Source organism: Felis catus, chromosome B3, assembly GCF_018350175.1.
Source record: "Felis catus isolate Fca126 chromosome B3, F.catus_Fca126_mat1.0, whole genome shotgun sequence".
NCBI lineage: Eukaryota > Metazoa > Chordata > Mammalia > Carnivora > Felidae > Felis > Felis catus.
This window is the reverse complement of record NC_058373.1, coordinates 117,262,172-117,279,695: the sequence shown is the minus strand read 5'-3', so window position 1 is coordinate 117,279,695 and position 17,524 is coordinate 117,262,172. Positions and strand designations below refer to the sequence as shown.

General features: G+C 42.3%; 1 protein-coding gene and 1 long non-coding RNA gene across 17 annotated transcripts in view; both read right to left on the bottom strand.

The window, feature by feature from the left end:
• Positions 1-17,524, bottom strand: part of RGS6 (regulator of G protein signaling 6) — a 606,431-nt gene that overhangs the window by 373,618 nt on the left and 215,289 nt on the right. The window lies entirely within an intron of this gene.
• LOC109500911 lies at positions 1,265-12,441 on the bottom strand. Its single transcript, XR_002158777.3, has 3 exons — positions 5,770-12,441; positions 2,631-2,706; positions 1,265-1,955 (listed from the first exon to the last, which is right to left on the bottom strand). It is a non-coding gene; the product is annotated as an uncharacterized LOC109500911 (long non-coding RNA).

Sequence of the window (17,524 nt, the reverse complement as noted above, 5' to 3'; positions counted from 1 at the left end):
AGTTCTGGGATGTGGGAGGGATACAAAAGTTTCTTTGCTCTTGAGGATTTCAGTTACACAGCAAGAAAAAAGGGGATGAAATTATCTCATAAAGATTACAGTTGAACCCAAAGGGGCATATGGAACTTCGTATTATAGGTTGCCATTGGCAGCTTACCAGAGAATATCCCTTACAAAATAAAACTCTAGTTGTAGAGCATTAAGATTTTCAAATATCTGAATGGAGAAAATAACATTCTCCCCAGGACAAAGTGACGATTTTTTTTTTTTAATGCTTCTGATATAGACTGGGAAATCCTCAAAAGAGACGACTCCAGCAAGAGATCCCAGAGGAACCTCCAAACTAGACCCAGTGAGATAATGATGCCAAAAAGCCACAGTCAAACCCTAAAATAGCTTTTGGCAAGATTGCATTGAAAAAAAAAACATTTGAGGAGACAGAATAAGACGATTGGGGGGCGGGGGTAGGAATCTGGCCCAAGAGAATAGTCTGTGAGCAAAAGAAAACAAACAGGCAAAAACTAGGTCTGAGTCAGGCTTGTGAGAAAAGAACACAAGGGCGAGGAGGGAAATGATGGAGACAGTCAAGTTGAAGGGGAGCAGCATAGTCTGAGCTCTCCTCAATTCAGGGCCTAGTGGGCAAGAGAGCTGAGGGGGTTAAGGAGTAGTTGCCAAAGGAGCCACAGCTAAAAACCAGAGCCTAACACTGAGGCCTGTCGGTGGGGCTTTCTTTCCCATCACCACCCTCTTCCCCCTGACACATCAATTCAATAGCTTTTCCTGATAAACCCATGCACGTGTCTGGCATGCACACATAAGCCGCAGCTTATGCAGCCTGCCCTGGTGGCAATGGGGATAAAACATTTTCCAAGCTGTTAAAAAGAAAACCACAGGCCCAAAATAGTGTCACCTAGGCCAGGTCACCAAACCGGGACTCAATGCCCAACCTAACTGCAGTTCTAACTTCCCCCAGAAATGTAGTCTTGGCTGGATAGTCAGGAATTTTCTGATCAGCATCTGTGAGTTAATCTGTCACATGGGCCCTCTCCGTCCCCCAAAAGATAAGGGAGTCCACCTAGTAAGATCTCCTGCCCTTCTGCCAAGGTCAAACTATCCTTTCTTTTCTTTTGCTAAGAACTTATTGTACCACCCTCCTTCCTATAAAAACCTTCCATGCGTACAACTCCTCAGAGCCCCCTCTACGTGCTAGATGGAGACCGACTGATTCATGAATTGGTTAATAAAGCCAACTGGATCTTTAAAATTACGTAATTGAATTTTTATTATTTAACAGATTTGGTGGCAGTGCTGGGATCTGAAGCGAACTTCCAATGGCATCCGAGGACAGGAAACCCAGGTGTGGTACCCCATGAACCGTCTGGGTTTACTGTCTTTCTCGCTGTTTCCGAAGGCTGAAGCCCCTCTCAGTTCTGAGCTCCACTCCTGTTGGGTACAAGGTCTCCATCTAATTGGCTTTCCTTTACAGGGGTGGTCAGCCTGAGCTGGAAGACAATTATGCTCGGAGCCCAACTGGGCAGGCAATTCTGCCCGGAACCCAGCTGAGTGGGTAGTTTTGCCCGGGGCCCAACTGAGCTGGCAGAAGGGTCTTCCCAGAGCTCAAGCCTGTAGCCTTTCAGACCACAGTTCCCCAGAGGGAAAACCCTAGACCTTAGTTCTATCCCTGGATTCCACACTGGGAACTGCTGGCAGCAGCTGTCTTTCTCCATTTTGTTTGGAATCAGTCCACAGTCCCCATCCCTTGGGGTTTGCTGGTTTAATCACTTGCCCAGTCCATGGTTCCACAGGAATTGGTGGTAGTGCACACAGGGCCTTCTCGTGGCCAGGAGTCAGTAACATCCCTTGGCTTACTGCAGAGATGTTAAGGTGCACATGTTTGTCTGTCTTGTTTTGTGCAGTAAAAGTTATTGCCAAGGGAATCCTCGGAAGCCAGAAACCTGCAAAGATTGGTGGGCACAGGCCAAGCATTTCAAGGCTGTTAGGGCATTCACCACTTCAAGAAGACTCTCATGACAGGATAAATTGGTCATGCAATGAGTTAGATTGATCCTGGGTCACTCCCAACCTCAAGAAAGCTTTCATGCAATGAGGGACACTGTAAAACACAAACTATCCCCAACCCAGCAGCATATCCCTTTCAGGTATCAGTTTGACTCTGAGAAACTCAAAGGCTTAGCTGCTGGGATCCTTAAATTCTAAAGATTCAAGTGCACTACCTTCAGGCACACCTGCTTATTTTATGTCTAAGAATTATAGTCCTGAAAGTTGCAGGTACCTTGGGGGGGTGAGGGTGGGGAGGAACAGCAAAATTGTCATAAGCTTGTTTTGTGTCCTGAAGAATTTGGTTTGGCAATTGTCAGGCTGGGGGACCCAAAATAAGGCCAGACAGAAATGTGAGTTGCACCCCTCTGTAGATGGATGTGGCTGGAAAGAAATATGGGTTAATTCCATTTGCAGCTAGGGACCTACCAAACTGCTGCCAGCCCACAGGGGAACTTCAACTCACAAATACAATGGCCATTATGTGGAATGTTCCAATTAGACAAGATGGTTCATTTAAGAAGTACACTTAAAAGCAAGGGTTCCCAAATTAAACAAAATGGGATACCTACTTTAATTGGCAAGCCGAAGCCCGCAAAAGGTCTCAGGATTCCAAAGTAGTTTCATTGAAAGACTTACTGCAAAAGGCTGATGAAAAATTAAAGATGTGAGAGAGACCTAAAACAAAAGACTGTAAGACTCACCTAACTCCCACGGCTCCCCTCTATCCTCCTTTGAGAACTCATTCTAGTCTGAATTGTTTTTCCACTCTGAAGAGACTACACAATCATAAACAAAAGTCTGCTGAGTTAATGGCCTTACGGACACCCCTATACCTATCTCAGGAGGAGGGTTCCCTTACAGACCCCTCCCAGAGTTGACAAAACTGAGGGATTGTCTGGTAAACTGCATGCTGTTCCTTTAAACAGCCAAGGAGAAACTCTGGTAGATACCAGCCTGCAGGAGGGATCCTAGAAAAACTGGCAGAAGCCAGGGGAGGGTGAAAATTTCACCAGAATCTGTTCTTCTCTGTCTCTGTCTGTGGTGCCCAGTCAAGAAAGGAAAATGAAATTTCACACTGTTCCTTCCTTTCCAAATCTAAGCCCATAGGTCATTCACTGATCCTCTCCCTCCTGGGGACAGCTATTGCCTTCTTGTTTGTCTCAATTTGCATAACTAGGCTTGGCTTTCTGCCTGCCTGGGACACATGGGTTGTTGGTTCTTTCTTTTGGCTATATCTTCAGGAATGACTCTGGATCTTGAGAAGGTAGTATCCTTTGCACACTCTTTGGGGACATCTGTTACACCCAAGGCAGGTAATTCAATACTGCCAGAAATACTTAAAATTAGAACTATGTGCCCCGAGGGAAAGAAGCCAATTGAGAATAGTGTAGTTGGAAGCATAGACCAACATATGATGTCATTTAAGTTACAACCCAAGTCTTTGAGGAATTGAAATAATAGTCCTTATCTTACAAAACTTTACAAAACCAGAAATGCAGCTATAGAGGCAATTCAAAATTCACCTATTCCTCTACTACTCCCAAAACTTCCCATTTATCTCAAACAGCTGGCTTGTCAATTATTGGCTCTGGGAAACCAAAGTCCATCTTGGGGGGAACTTGCAGTCTTTCTTTGTCCCTTAAAGTTTTAAATCTTATGTCTTTGAAATGTAAGCGTAGCCCACAATCATCTGAGGCTGAAGGAGAAAGAAAGAAAAAGAAGCAAGCAGTCTTTTTAAAACACAAATTGCTAGGGGCGCCTGGCTGGCTCAGTGGGTGCAGTGTGCCACTCTTGATCTCGGGGTTGTGAGTTCAAGTCCCACCTTGGGTGTGAAGATTACTTAAAAATAAGGAATCTTAAAAAATAAAATAAAATACAAACTGCCAAAAGAGTTCTATAGCACAGCCTCCTTAAGATTAATTCCAGGAACAAATACAAATCTTAAAAATCTTCTCCTCAAACATTAGTAAACTACAGGGTCTTTGCATTGCTCTGTGTGTGTGTGTGTGTGTGTGTGTGTGTGTGTCCACATGTATATGCTGTAGGTGTGAGATATTTTTCTACCTCTGGACGGTACTGCTAAAATTAATTTGTAAAAGAGCTCTATTTAGTTATTTTGAAGGCAAGCACTTGTAAGGATTAGGCATTCTAAAATTCTCAGAAAGATAGAAACTAATACAAATGTTTTTTCAAGTTCACACGATCTGGGAAAATATTTGGTTTTTGGTTTAATTAGACATGTCTTTAGAGTTATCAACATTAAAATTACAACTTTTATTCTGCCTGGGTTTACTTAAAGTCAAGTGAGTTGATGTTATCTGTTACAAAATGTTCTTTAAAGCTAGCTTGGGAGAATGACTGACTTTGATGTCTCATTACATTTTTATGGGCGATTCAAGCAGAATTATTAAGAACAAGTAAATCGAATAGATGTAAAGAAAATTTTAAATTTTAGGCAAACTTTTAAATAGTCTCCCAAATCTTTTTGGCAACCTAAAACCTTAAAGTTTTGCTGAGTTCGGTGAAATGATAAGTTAAATTCATTTACTACTTAGATCATTTCCAAATAAGATAAAATACCAAAATATTAATTACTGAACATAGGTGTCTCTACTTTCGCTTCTTATTACAGAGAAAGTAAAAGATATTTGGATGTGTTTGTGCTACGCTGGAAAATTAAAAAGGTACATGCTGGTATATCAGTTCACAATTGCTTACTACTTGGTTTTCACTAGAAATTAAGGTTTCTAAGCATTAAAAAAAACCTCTAATATATGTAATTAAAGCCACTAAGGAGAGTGAAAAAGGAATCTTGGGGAAAAAAATTTAATATGTGATTAGCTGACTCTCATGAAAAGCCAAACAGCAACAGAGTCTGTAAAGGTTATGGCACATGTGGATAAAGTCCATTCTGCTTCTACAAAAATGACCCCTTATTGCCAGACTTTTGCCGTCACGATGTCCTTGCAACATGGTGACAGTTGGCTCCCAGATCAGAAACATCAAAATGGTAAAATAATGACTATAAATTCAATGAATGGCCATGGTTATGGGAAACCCAAGGTGGGCACTTGGTTCTTCCCGGCTCCCTGGAAAACCCCATGTTTCCATTTTTACATTCCTCCACCCCACTACAGGGCATTTAAGATGTCTCAAATTACTAACAGACATTGGTGGGGAGACTTGCACAAAATTGCAAAAAATAGTCACCAGCAATGTGTAACTAGTCAAGTCCATAGTCCTGGAAAAATTACTTTTGTCCCCAGAGGCCTCAGACCTCCTGTCCCTGGATCCTTAGAACACCAACAACTAGACTTCATTCAGATGCCACTTAGTGAGGGTTGTCACAGTGTTTTTATTACTGTTTGTGTGTTTTCCTGATGGTCTGAGGCCTTCCACTGCTACAAAGCTGATGCCATCATGGTAGCAAAGAAACCGTTAGAGAATGTGTTTCTCACTGGGAACCTTCCATAATCTCCAGTCATCAAGGAAACCATCTCACTGAACAAATCTTACAAACCTTGATGAAAACCTTGCAAACTTCTTTGAATTATCACTGTCCTTATCACTTCAATCGTCAGACAAGGTTGAGAGATCCTCCAACTTAAAGTTTCTAAATGTGCTGAAACTATTGGACTTCCCTGAGCTAAGGTAATGCCCTTGGTCCTGTTGACTATTTGAAGTTCCCCCTTTAAGAAACAAACTCACTCTACATGAAAGAGTCACCAGCAGACCAATGTCTATGCAGCCTTCTGCTTGCCCTTTGTTATCTCATGCTACTGTGACCAGCTATTCTAAGTCTCTGAGATCTTATGCTCAAGCCTGTCACCAACAGGTTAAAGAAGTCTTTCCAGATTCCAATTCAGGGGTTCTTGTTGGTCACAATCTAGAGCATGGTGATTGGGTATTCTGGAAATGTTATCAGACGAAGAGAGTGTTGGAGCTCCACTGGAAGGGCCCTTATCAAGTGCTCCTGACCACTGACACCTCTTCAAAATTAGAAGACGCTGGAGACCTTTGAATCAAATTGATGAGGAAGATAAGTAGCTGACATCAAGGTTGATTACTTCTGCCCAAGACAACAGATAAAGACTTCATACTTTAACTGAACATGAAACCTTTTCTCTTTCTTTTCCTTTACTTTACTCTGGCATTAGCCTGGAAAGATAATGTCCCCATCTATATCTCCCAGGCCCTTGCTTGGTGGGGGGGGGAGGGGGGGGGCAAATTCCAGAATTTAGAACAACCTTTTATTTCAGGCTACAAGAAAACCTAACTGTGGCCCTAACTTTTCACAAGCAAAACAAGACATCTCATTGGCTGACTCCCCTGAATTTACATTATTGAATTAGAAAGTACCTACCAGGAGGCTTTCATGATTCAAGATTCACTCCTTTTGATAGGTCTCTATTTCTTTGTTTTGGAATAAATGTAAATAAGGCCCGATGAGGAATTCCTCCTTAATTCCTGAAATTGTCGCAGAATCCACTGCTAAAGCAATAATAACCTGACAAAGATCCTTAGACTCTCTGGCAAAAATTGTTCTTGATAATAGGAGAGCCCTTGAGTATCTTTTAGCTGAGCAAGGAGGTGTCTGTACTGTAGTTAATACCACCTGCTATACCTGGAGCAACACATCTGGGGAAGGTGAAACTAATTTATATAAAATCATGGAGCAAGCCAGTTAGGCTGAAAGGGTAATTCCTTCAACAGGGTCTTTCTTTGATTGGTTTGGGTCTTGGAGACCATGGCTCTGAAGTGCACTCCAAACACTGGGAATTATCTTGCTTTTAGTATTCATAATAATCTCCCTGGTACATTGTATTCTCTCCAAACATTTAAATGCATGTTTGTAGCCACGAACCACCAAGCAAATGATCTCCCTAAGAACGGAATGTCAAAAAAGGAACAAGAAAAATTACCAACTTAAAGAATGTGAACCCAAAGCCATGACCTATGAAGGTCCCAGAAGTTAAGCAAAAATATCATGACCTCTGGATCCCAAAGAACAACAAAAACTATGAGAACTTCTCAACAGTAGCTGAGAGTGGAGCTAATGTCTTAAATTTTGATCACATCTCTCAATTAAGCTGGGAGTCTGATGAAAAGAAAGGAATTGTTAAAAAGAAAACCACAGGCCCAAAATGGCATCACATAGGCCAGGTCACCAAACCAGGACTCAATACCTAATCTAACTGCCATTTCAACCTTCTGCAGAAATGTAGTTTTAACTGGTCAGTCAGGAATTTTCTGATCAGCATCAGTGAGGAATCTGTCATGTGGGCAGATCCACCTAATAGTACCCCTGCCCTTTCCCCTCAGGGAAGGTGGCCCTGCCTGAAACAATCTTTTCTTTCGCTAAGAACTTACCGTCCCACCCTCCTTCCTATAAATTTTGTACAACTCCTTGGGGCTTTCCTCTACTTGCTAGATGGGATGCTGCCCGATTTGTGAATCATGCTTATCAAAGTCACTTAGATCTGTAAAATGTATGGGTTGAATTTTTATTATTTAACAAAGTACATGACAGGAAAACAGTCACTCTTAGAATTCCATCTATTTTGGGTAAAGTGATAGGCCTGCTTGAGTCTGTGGAGGACCAGCATGGTGGACTAAAGGTAGCCACAAATCCTTTGTCATTACCCCTATAATACGATAAAAATACATGTTGCCTTTGTCCCCATTTCTGGTTCCTGCCACAGAGCTTTAAAAACCCTTGAAATTTCCTGAATAATAGGAGTGATTTTTTGTTATTCATAATGAATCCCTCTGGACTATACCTGAGTTTATGCTATCATGGTAACTCAAGGTGGGCCCTTAGATAGTTTCAAAACAGGGGTTGGCCACACACAGCAGTACAGGGCTAGAACTTTCAACCCCCTCCCTCTACCTCTGGAGAGGGGGAGGGGATGGAGTTCAACCACCAATGACCAATGATTTAATGAATCATTCCTAGTCAACACAACCTCCATAAACACTCTTGAACAATGGGGTTTGGGGAGCTTCCTGATCGGTGAGCATATTGATGTACCTGGGGGGTGGTGTACCCTAACTCCAAGGGGACAGAGGCTCCTGCACTCAGGATCCTTCTGCACTGCCCCCCCCCCCCGCCATGCCCCACTTCATCTGGTTGTTCATTTGTGTCCTTTATAACAAAGTGTTATCTTAAATATAGCATTTTCCTGAGTTTTCTGAGTGAATAACTAAACCTGAGGTAGAGTTGGGGGAACCTCCTAATTTACAATTGGCTGGACAGAAATGTGGATGACTTGGGAATACCCTCACTTGTGGCCGGTATCTGAAGTGGGAGGCACTTATGAGGGACTGAGCCCTTAACCTGTGGGGTCTGTGCTAACTCTAGGTGGTTAGTGTTAGAATTGAGTGAATTGTAAAACATCCAGTGTCGGACGACTGGATGGAAACCATGTTGTAAAACATCCAGTGTTGGAGACTTGATGGAAAACCACAGTGGAGCCCCATCAAAAGGTGGGATTTATTACCCCTCCTTTTAAATCTGAGCTGGCTCCCATGACTGTTTAACTAAAAGAAGGCAGAGGAAGTGGCTTATTGATGTTTCCAGGCCTGAGCCTTTGAAAAACCTGAAAGCTTCCACCTTGGACTTTCTGAGAGCCCTGGGCCACCAAGTTAGATGTTCAGGTACTTTGCTGGAAAGGCCATAGACAGAGGAAAGGCCCTGAGGCCACCTGGAGAGAAAGGGGGCCTGACATCCCTGTAGCCAAGTGGAAATTCCAGAAATTCCATCCCAGCTGCTATCCAACTGCAAGAGAAATGTCAAGGACAACCAAAGGAACTGTCCAGGTGCATCCAGTGAATCCCCAGAACTACTTTCATAAGCCACTAAGTTTTGGATAAGTTTGTTATGCAGCCATAGACACTTGATTTAAACACCACCATCAGGATAAGGTGGGTAGGAACCGTCTGAGAAAAGTGTCTTTAATGGCAACATCAGAAATTGTAGTTTGGTCATCCATACGTTTATTTATGCGTTAAACAAATATTTATTGAATGCTTCCATTGGGCTGGACTCCAACTAGGTACTGGGAATACAGATGAAAGGGAATTCTTGCCTTTAAAGAGCTTCCAGCCTCATCAATTCATTCACTTTTTTCTTTAACAAAGCTGTCAACTTTATTGGGAGGGAGAGAGAGAGTCCTAAGCAGGCTCCACGCTGTTAGCACAGAGCCTGACGTGGGGCCCGATCTCATGAACCTTGAGATCACGACCTGAGTCGAAATCAAAAGTTGGATGCTTAACCCACTGAGCCACCCAGGCACCCCAACAAAGCTGTCAACTTTTATCCTCCAGGACTATTTCCTTCTTTAAATTCCCCATTTTCTAGGGCAAGCAAGAGTCAACTCACTTTCCTATCTCCACAAAGTTTTCCTAGACCAATCTGGTCTCTCTATTTCAGTTTCTCCAATTGTAAAATATGGCCCAAAGAGGACTAACAATATTTCCAAGAGACTGTTAGGAGATCAAAGCAGAAAGCTTTTTTAAAACTCCAAGCCTTTTAGGAAAAAGTTATGAAGCAGATGACATTTTATTGTCCGTTCCAACGTGTTTTTCCTAGAGAAATTTTGTGAATTCTATTAAAAACAACATCACAAATGACCATTGCCAGAAGCACCTGCTGGGCAGATAAGATGCCAGTTATTCTGTTTCTCTGTCCCTGTCAGGGCTAACATGGAGCACGAACACACGTACACATATACTCTGTGGGATCCAAGGGGAAGCAGACTGGATCCTTCCAGTTCCTACCAATATAACCACATGTTTCTGAGTGTCCCTCAACTGATAACCGGCCGGCCGTCAATATGCTGTACATTTCACAGACTGTGCCTGTGCTGGCACTTCTGTTCATTATGGAATGTTTATTTAATTCAGCCTTTTCATCAGAGACCTCCAAGCACATAAGGGTGGTTAGTGTTTTTTAAACATCCAACAATTGGGGTTGGCAGCAAAAAAGAAACCCAATCATGTGCTATCACATCGCCAGAAACACAATGAGATATGTGAGCAACCACTTAACAAAAGTAAATTGTTTATAGTGTGTTCTGAGCAATCATTCGGATTAAAAACATGGGCACAACGTAACTATACTAAACAACATAACTATAGGTAAATTCTCTTGATGGACCTTGGCCAATACTAAAGTTGAGCTTGATTGAATATCAAAAATAAACGACATTAGGAGTGCCTGGGTGGCTCAGTCAGTTAAGCGTCCGACTTCGGCTCTGGTCATGATCTTGTGGTTTGTGAGCTCAGGCCCTGCGTTGAGCTCTGTGTTGACAGCTCAGAGCCTGGAGCCTGCTTCAGATTCTGTGTCTCCCTCTCTCTCTGTCCCTCCCCCACTTGTACTATGTCTCAAAAATAAATAAACTTTAAAAACAATTTTTTAACTACATTAATGAAATCAAACTACTTTGAGCTAGACTGTCATAGTTCATAACATTTGTTTTAGTCCTAATTGACTCTAAGCCTTTAATCTTACTCTCCTCAGCCCAATAAATACTCTGTAATAAGATGGAGTCATAAACATCACTATAAGTATGTTTTTTAAAAGTCCTGCTTGCTTTTGTATAATAGGCAAAAGCTGGAAATAGCCCAGATGTCCTTCAGTAGGTGAATGGTTAAATAGCTGTGATACAACCACACCATGGAATACAGCTCAGAGATAAACAAGAAATGAATGATTGATCCATGCAACTCCGATGAATCATGAGGCAACTGTGCTCAGGGAAAAAAAAGACTACCCTACAAGATTACATACTACACGATTTCATTCTTGAAATGACAACTTCTAGAAACAGAGAATAGATTAGTAGTTGTTAGAGGTCAGGAGAAAGGCCCCAAGCTCCATGAAGACAGAAGCACCTTTGTTTGGGACTTTGCCCTATGTATCTCTTCATCTGGCTATTGATTCATATCCTTTATTGTATTTTTTTAATAAACTGGTAAAGGTAAGTGTTTCCCTGAGTTCTGTGAGCCTCTCTAGCAAATTAATCAAACCTGAGGAGGTCACCGGAACCTCTCCCCCGCAGCTGGTTGGTCAGAAGCACAAGTAACAGCCTAGGGCTTGCGACTGGCCTCTGAAGTGGAGGGTAGGGCACAGTCTTGTAGAACTGAACTCTTAATCTGTGGAATCTGATGCTGTCTCCATGTAGATAGTGCCAGGAGGAGCTGAATTATAGGATATAGGAGTTGAATTATAGAATTGCCCAGTGTGGGGGAAACTTTCACACATCTGGTGACCAGAAGTGTCAGGAGTGAAGTGTTCTGTGCGAGGAGTAAAGAAGACTCACAAGGAAGAAACAGTAGGGAAGAACTAGGTTGTTCCCAACAAAGGGAGGGAGCTATAGCAGGGCAGCTCACAGGAGGCTTGTTTCAATGGAATTGTTATAGGGGCGCCTGGGTGGCTCAGTCGGTTAAGCGTCCAACTTCAGCTCGGGTCCTGATCTCATGGTTCGTGAGTCTGAGGCCGCATCCAGCTCTCTGCTGTCAGCACAGAGCCCGCTTCAGATCCTCTGTCTCCCTCCTTCCCTTTCTCTGCCCCTCCCCCCTCTCAAAAATAAACAAACACATAAAAAATGGAACTGTTCTGTATTAATGTCAATAACCTGGTTGCGATATCATGCTATAGTTTTATAAGATGTTACCAGAGGGTGGGGAGGAAGAACAAGGGAAAGAGAAATACAGGATCTCTTTGTATTATTTTTCACAACTGCATGTGACTCTACAATAACCTCAAAATTTAAACATTTTTTACAGTTATGGCCAATTATGTCCTATGCTGGAACTCGGCGAAAATTTTGACATGAATACTCTTTTTTCATTACCTCACATTTTTAAACCTTTAATATGTTCTACTGGAAAACACTGTCGGTTCCCAAAATAATGAAACCCAGTTTAAGAATTATGACTTGTTTTTATTATTTTTTTTAAAGTTTACTTATTTATTTTGAGAGGGAGGGAGCGAGAGAGAGAACATGGGCAGGGAAGGGACAGACAGAGAGGGAGAGAGAAATCCCAGGCACGCCATGACTTGTTTTTAAATCGTAGTTTAAGAAAAAACTTAACAACTAAATATTAAAATGTACTCAGGCTGTACTTAGAGGATATAAATCTCATAATTTTAAAAATTAAGGATGAAGCATTAGTGTAATAAATAAAATGTTCCTTTACATACTAATTTCAAAGTAAAGCCAACAATTCTAACATTTTTTTGTAATACTGTCATTTTCATTCACCATTCTAAAGGTGGCTTAATAGGTTTATATCCAAGGTATTTTTTTTTCCTGTTTTTATTACTTTCACTATAATCACTTTAATCTTTATTTAAAGAGGTTTTTTTTTTTTTTTCCCAACGTTTATTTATTTTTGGGACAGAGAGAGACAGAGCATGAACGGGGGAGGGGCAGAGAGAGAGGGAGACACAGAATCGGAAACAGGCTCCAGGCTCTGAGCCATCAGCCCAGAGCCCGACGCGGGGCTCGAACTCACGGACCGCGAGATCGTGACCTGGCTGAAGTCGGACGCTTAAAAGACTGCGCCACCCAGGCGCCCCGATCACTTTAATCTTTAATCACACTTTCGGGGTGCCTGGGTGGCTCAGTCGGTTAAGCATCCAACTCTTGGTTTTGGCTCAGGTCATGATCTTAGGGTTTGTGGGTTCGAGCCCCCACGTACGGCTCTGCCCTGACAGCTTGGAGGCTGCTTAGAATTCTGTCTCACTCTCTCTGCTCCTCCTCCACTCGCTCTCTCTCTGTCTCTCTCTCTCTCTCAAAAACAGTAAACAAATATTTAATCTTTAATCATATTTTCAAGACCCTCACCTAGGCAGGCCCCAGAGTTCATGGCAGTCTCCTTAACTAGGAAAATGCAAAAGAATAGGGCATTCTGATAAGACAATTTTAATACTGTTCTGTTGACTTGGGAACTTTTTAATAAAAGTTAAAAAAAAAAAAAGCAAGCATCAGCTTTTTCTCTCCTAAGTAATGAATAATCCACGTATGCACCTCCTACCTCATGACTCCCCTCTACCCACTCACTGTGGGATGGGCTAACGCTGAGAGACAGGATGAGAAAAAATGTGGTGTGGCATCAGAAGTGGGGGCTTAAATGGAGTAATGGGGGGAATCGTTACGTGCATTTCTTAGTCATTTAAAAGGCAGGCAAGCAGAAACTGTGTTTTCCTTATTGATTCAGCCCCATTAGCCCATCCAAGTCAAATGTCCTCCTAATCAAGACAGCCTCACGGAATTGGCTACACAGAGTCAGCCGCTTCCAACGCCCTGATTTAAAGATCACCACGTGCAAAATGGAGAACGCAGGTGCTTCTATTTTCTGAGGAAGAATCACCTAAATCACGTCCACCCAAAAGGCCTGAATGCATTCGAAGGTATCACCTGAGCAAATACACAAGGAGACAAAAATGCTCCCGATGCCCAAGGACTAACCAGCAGGACGCAAGGCCATCACCGTCAACACTATGTGAGCAGGGGGACACCACCACCCCCCCCCCCCCCCCCCCCCCCGCCAAGAAGGCGAAGGCACAAGACAGCTATGACCGGACACGGCGCATCTGATTGCATAGCTTCTGTGCTCCGGATCCAGCGCCTGGAGACGGGAATGTTCCCGTGTGCCTACGATCCACACGACCACACAGCGGCCTTCTCCCTCACCCGACAGGCTGCCAGAGGCTGGCCACTTCACTGCCCGGCGATCCCGGCTAGGAGGTCAGCCAACCCCACCAAGGCAACCCCTCTCTGGCACACCTTCCACAAATCTCTACTAACTGCAGACGAATGAACGTGTGAGGAAAATGAGGACTTCTCTCTGAAGGGGAAACTAAAAGAAAGAGTCTCACCCCAAACTTCTCCAAAAAGTGTATCAGACGTCTCTGGATCCCATTTGTTCACTATACTTACTGGGCAGAAGATTAGCTATTATATTTTTTAGTTTAAATTTTAATTAACATACACGGGTTTCAGGAGGAGAATTCAGTGATTCATCATTTACATACGACACCCAGTGCTCATCCCAACAAGTGCCCTCCAGGGTGCCCGCCTCCTTCCATCAACCCATGGTTTTTTCTCTACCGTTAAGAGTCTCTTGTGGAACAAAATCACATAGTATGTGTCCTTCTCTGATTGACTTATTTCGCTTAGCTTAATACATTCTAGCTCCATCCATGTCATTGCAAATGGCAAGATTTCATTCTTTCCCGATGGTTGAGTTATATTCCATTGTGTGTGTGTGTGCATGTGTGCATCACACCTTCTTTATCCATTCATCAGTCAGTGGACATTTGGGTTCTCACCATAGTGTGCTAGTAGTGATAATGCTGCTATAAACATTGGGGTGCACGTACCCCTTTGAAGCTATATTTTTGTATCCTTTGGGTAAATACCTAGTAGCGTCATTGCTGGATCATAGGGTAGTTCTATTTTGAACGTTCTGAGGAACTTCCACGCTATTCTCCAGAGTGGCTGCACCGGTTTGCATTGCGACCAACAGTGCAAGAGGGTTCCCCTTTCTCCTCATCCTCGCCAACACCTGTTGTTTCTTGTGTTGTAAACGTCAGCCACTCTGAAAGGCGTGAGGTGGTATCTCATTGTGGTTTTGATTTGCATTTCCCTGACGATGAGCGATGTTGAGCATCTTGTCATGTGTCTGTAAGCCATCTGGATGTCTCCTTTGGAAAACTGTCTATTGTACTTGGAAGGGGGATGGAAGGGGACCTGAGCAGCTGGGAGAGGAAAGGAGGCAATCGGCACAGGCTTGGCACTCACCTTTGCAATTCTGCCAACCCAAATCTACTACATAAAACCGGTGATTTAGCATTTCTATGGCACAACTGAGCTGGCATAAAGTACACAGTCATCACCCTGCCAGCAGGTTACCACAGTCTAGGAGAGCTCTGTTCAGCACCTGGGGGGTGGTACAATCTCCTTTTTGATGCCACCCTTCGAATCCAGGCATTGCTAGCCTTCCCCGGGTGTTATGAGTGACTGGGCTTCGGGCCGCCAGCAAAGACTGTCCTCTCCGGCTATTTGGAAAGAAAAGGTGGAACTCTAACTCTATTACAAACTGTTGTAACTCTGTTACAAACTCTTTCTAACTCCATTTACAAACTGTAAAGTCTATTACAACTGGAGGAGGTTCACATATTTTGTATTTGTTGACTAGCAAAAGAGAACCCTTTAAAATGATTATCATGAAAAATGTCAACTGGTGTCTCTCCATTATATACAACGGCCTCATTCTGGTCCCCAGTGCTGCCACCTTCCCTTTTCACATCATTTTGTCTGACTTTTGACCTTTACATTAATTAGTGCTGGATAAAAGCATGGGGGGGGCAGGTGAGGATAAAAAGCTTCAGTCTGAACTGAGTCCTTAATTTCCAACATCTGTGTCACTGAATCATTCCAGACACTTTTATGTAAACAGAACAAAAAAAAAAAAAAAAAAGGAGCTCTGTCTATAGTAAAAGTTATTAAGGAAAGATAAACAATTTATAATTCAAAAATTATACAAAAGAAAATTATCTTTGGATTTCTGCAGCTATAATAATGTTCAGTTACTGCAAATACTTTGCTATTTTAAAGAACCCAGGTTTGTTTTTCCCCCAGCAACGAATTGCTTAAAACCTAGGGTAAACTGTTTATAGATTAAATTCTATTCAAATGCCTAGGATACACTATTTGTAGGCATCCTAGGGTGATTTTTCTTGCACACTGAAGAATCCTATTCCCAAGCTCTTAATTTAAATATAGACTTTCATATAATGAGTCTTTACCTACAATCACAGGCTCGTTCGTTGCTATGCTTTTTCTGTGTGTCACGTTCATTATGAAGAAGAAACTTTGATTAAGCCTCTCCTTGCCTGTAGTGGTTTGCGGCAAACCTTACAAAGCACGTTGAATTGATGAGATCCCTGCGAGTTTATGAGATGAAAAAATGCAGCTGCAGACACAGACATTTTTATAACTAATATTGAGACTTCCCATGAAATAAACAGCATAATAAAGCAAAGGAGACTGTAGCAGCAAAGACATTCGATGCTTGCTTTGTGATGATACCGTAGTAGGTGAAAGAACCTAGTTCCACACTCATGCTGCAGGACATGACAAGGATTGTGTTACTTTGCTTCCATTTCAGATCTTAATTAGTGTTTCCGTCAGTAGTTTAAAGGGAAGTTTTAAGTGGTTACTATATACTGTGCCTCTGTATAGTCTGTTACGTATTGGTATTTTGGGATCATTTCAGTCATTATCCAGAGTAATCCAGCTCTGGTCAGTTGGGGATAAAGTCAGTCCTCGAGTAGACCGGGGACCGGGGACGTTTGTTACAGAGTCAGGAAGAGGGGGCATTTCCATGTTTTTCATCTGAAGCTTCAGAACGTTTTTCCAAGTTTAGAGGAATATTATTTCTCACTAAACACGCACCACCCTTGTTCTACATAAGGTGTTTTGTGAAAGATTTTGTACAGGTCAAATTTTTGAAAATCGCACCGTTTAAAATTCAATGTTGGGTCTGTTATTTTGGGGAACCCTCTTATTAGCTTTTGAGCATGACAAATACTTTCTCATCACAGGAACGGAAGGTGGCTCCTAATATACCTGATTCTAAGTTTGATTTTGGCCACAGGTTTCCCAAGTACCGGCTATGACTTGCATTATGATCACGTCATGTATGACTATGCTCTGTGTTTAGTCCACGCATTGAAATAACACATGTGGAAATTGAGGCAGAGACTATCTGAGAAACTGAGTCCTCTTAGGGAAACAAGGAGCATTTCAATCCACACTCAGAGTCTAAAACCATTTTTCACAGTATCTACCAATTACATCAAATAAGACAAAAAGAGAGAGGGAGGCAAACCATTAGAGACTCTTAAATACAGAGAGCAAACTGAGGGTTGCTGGAGGGGTGTTGGGTGGGGGGATGGTCTGGATGGGGGATGGGCATTAAGGAGGGCACTTGCTGGGATGAGCACCGGGTGTTCTATGTAAGTGATGAATCACTGAATTCTACTTCTCAAATTATTATTATACTATATGTTAACTAAATTGGATTTAAATAAAATTTAAAATTAAGGAAAAATCAAATCTTGCCTCTTCTACTTTAGATCAGTTCTTTCCTACATGATAAGCTGTTGAGTATTGCAGGTTTAAGCCAAGAAAAATAGATATGTTATAGTAAAAAAGAACCCCAACCCTATGATCATAATTTTTTTTCTTTTCAAATTTTTACTTAATTTCTAGTTAGGTAATATACAGTGCAATATTGATTTCAGGAGTAGAATTTAGTGATTCATCACTTACATACAACACCCAGTGCTCATCCCAACAAGTGCCCCCCTTGATAACGATCACCCGTCTAGCCCATCCCCCACTCACCTTCTTCCATCAATCTTCATTTTATTCTCCATGGTTAACAG